The sequence below is a fragment of the Belonocnema kinseyi genome, chromosome 7 (genome assembly GCF_010883055.1).
Source record: "Belonocnema kinseyi isolate 2016_QV_RU_SX_M_011 chromosome 7, B_treatae_v1, whole genome shotgun sequence".
In the NCBI taxonomy this organism is placed as follows: Eukaryota; Metazoa; Arthropoda; class Insecta; order Hymenoptera; family Cynipidae; genus Belonocnema; species Belonocnema kinseyi.
The window spans coordinates 53,140,288-53,143,618 of NC_046663.1; positions in this window are offsets into that span (position 1 = coordinate 53,140,288).

Sequence of the window (3,331 nt, forward strand, 5' to 3'; positions counted from 1 at the left end):
AGATCTATTAGGATGCTGTCAAACATTGACACAACATTTAAAGAAACTATCGAATGGGTTTTTGGTACATTTATATTTTTTTAAACAATCTTTAAGTTCCCAACTATTTTTTACAAATGAGCCAGTGTTTATAGAAACTGGTTTTAAAATATTAGAAATATACTTTGATAATTTATAAGTTGGGGAGCCAACAGTAGAAATAATTAGTCTCAACTTTAAATTAGGTTTGTTAACTTTAGGGAGAGCATAAGCTTTTGCTATAACACTATTGTGAGTTTTTAAATGGTATGCAAATTGATCGTTAATTAATCTTTAATTTTCCCATCTAGTAACTATGTCATTACATTTATTTTCAGTGGTTGGAACCATACTAGTTTTAATATTCTTGTATAAAATATCATTCTTAAGGATGTTTTCAACTGTAATGTTATAATCGTCTCTATTTGCTGCAACCGTTAAGTTACTTTTATCAGCCTTCACAAAAATTAAATCTTTATGATCTTTTTGGAAATTTTCAACTAATAGAACAGATTTTTCTAAATTTTTAAATTTATTATTATCACTGTGATTTGAGACTATTTGAGTGACAGTTTTTCGAATATTATATTTTAAATCTTCTTCTTCAATATTTTTGATAGAATTTTCAATATTAGCAACTAAACTATAAATAGGAATTCTATTAACATTTAAAGGTACTCCAAATTTGTTTCCCAATGCTAAAACTTCAGCAACATCATCAGGAATTTCAACTGTTGATAAATTCTTAAAACATTTGTTAAATCTAGAAATAGTAATCTCTTTATTAGAAACTAAAGACCTGTTTTTTAATAAGTAAAATTTTTTTATACACTTACCACGTTTTAAATATTTTAGATTAGGAAGACTTAAATCTTGTGAATAAAAAAACTTGTTCAAAGAGCCATCAGATATAAATTTTGAGAAACGATATTGTAAGTAATTTGAAAACTGACTTTTTAAATGTAGTCTAATTGATTGAAGTCTCAGTAATTTTAAGACTTCTAAATGACTAAAGTTTAATTTTTTTTAATAATTGATTTAAATTTTTTGGACTGAAATTTGATCTGTTTGACTATTTTGAACCATCATCAACTCAGGTAACAATGTATTTTAATATACGTAATTATTTATCATATTTCTTCTGACTAAAATTACTAATCGTTAATATAATTATTTAGGTTAAGAACCTTTGAAAAAGGCACGCATGTGTACTGAAACGTAAGGAGGATTAAAAGGAGTTTTTTCTGTTTGATAAATATCTGAGTTTCGAAGAAAATGTTTTTTTGACTCGTAATTCTTTTTTGACCTCGTAAGATACGAGGCACCTTTAGACAAGTCTTGCCGAGACAAGGCTTCCTAGGAAATCGCTTTCTACCATTTAAAAAATTAGAAGTTTCTTCGAGACACAATGAAACACAATGAAACATACCTTCCCGGGACAAGGCTTTCCAGAAATGCACTTCTCATTTTTTTTAAAAATGAAGGCGCTTCGATGGAACATTTTACCATTTCCTGGGAAAACATCTCCGGGGAAGACCTTTCCAATGATGCCTCGAAGCATGTCATTTTTTCGGAAGTGGGTAGTCATTTTCTGGAAAGAAATGTCTGGGAAAGACTTGCTCACTCGTGCAGCAAAGAATCTCCAATTTTTTTATAGATGAGAAGTGATTTGCTGGGAAGGCCTTTTCGGGGATGACCTGTCTAATGTTGCGTTGCAGTAACTCTTATTTTTTTAAATGGGGAGTGATTTCTTGGGAAGGCTGGTTCTTGGTAAATCTATCCATTGCTTCCTTGCAGCAAAACTTTTTTTTTAAGTGGGAAGTGATTTTCTGGAAAAACATGTCCCAGTAAGACTTTTTAATAGGTGCCTCGAAACATCCCCTATTTTTTTAAAGGATAAAAGTGATTTTTTGGGAATACTTGTCATGGAAAGACATGTCTTATGGTGCCTCGAATCATCTATTTTTTTTAGGTGAGAAATGATTTCCTGAGATGACTAATCCAATATTATTAGTGCCCGATCATCTCTATGTATAGTAGGGGTAACTTGTCCCAGCCCGCGTGCATCCTCTATTTCTTTATTGCATATTAGCGTCTCCCAAATTCTCCTATATATGCTTAATTTATATTATAAGTTCTATTTGCTTTTCTGCTTTCTGTAAATTCTCTATCTTGATTCGCCTCTGCTTTATCTTTTTAGTTCTCTTTCTTCCTCATCCTTGAACTAACTTATTTTTGAAAATAAGAAGACTGAGAACCTCTCATAACCTTTGCATTTTTTACTTGCTCTCTCATTCGCAACAACAAAGTCAGTAATATTTAGGCTTCCACATTTTCATCCAGTGTACAAGTTAATCATTTTATGCCTAAACCAAGTATTTATCATAAACAAGCCCTTTTCTAAGCATAAGCTAACTTATCTGTCCCGTTACCACCCTAGTAGAGTGATTCTCTCTCCATGATCGCAAGCACCTATAGTATCATCTAAGGTGTCCCAGAAGACGTCTTTGAATGCACTTCTTACAGCATCTATTGGATCGTAGCAAGCTATGATAAATAATCTTCTGATTCTCACTTTCATTTTAACACACAACAATTTCAGAGATACCAATTTATGGTTTTTGACAAGCTATTTTGCTCTTCCATTCGTCATTAGGCAAATTTCTTGGCTGCCGTGTAATTCACTATCTACTCGAGACCATATATAGAGTGCGTTTTTTAACTTTCCAGTTCCTATCACTGTTCTGTCGCATAAATTGTTTTTTTTTGTCTCAGGTAAACAGCCCTACTAAAAAAAACCCGAGGTCTGATCCTAAGACAGATTCTAATAGTATCCTGGGTCGGATACTAATAGTTTTCGATTTTGGGTACGACGTCGGGTATGAATATCGTCGAGTATGAGGATCTTTTCCGTGGTTAAGAACATAACTCCACAAAGTCGATTTTTGAGTTAGTTCCACCACAGGATATAGAATTATAAGCTGGTTACACTACTGCACTAGCAGAAGGGGGAGGAGAAGCGCCGAGCAACAGTGCGAGTCTCTGATTTCGACGAGACTTTGTGATTTTGACTCCGGCTATCAAAAAAATGAACGTTTGAGAGGAAAGGAGGTTCTGGAGGAAAATTATGCCACCGAGAAAAATGAAGAACTTTGCGCTCAACTTTCTCGAAATGACTTTGTTGGAGTTGTCACACTATTGATCTTGACGTGCGATATATAAATATCCTCACCTCTCCACTTACCTGCGTGAACCTAATCATTATTTACAACTATTCTATAAATTAAGAATTACGTATGTAACAGCTTTTGTT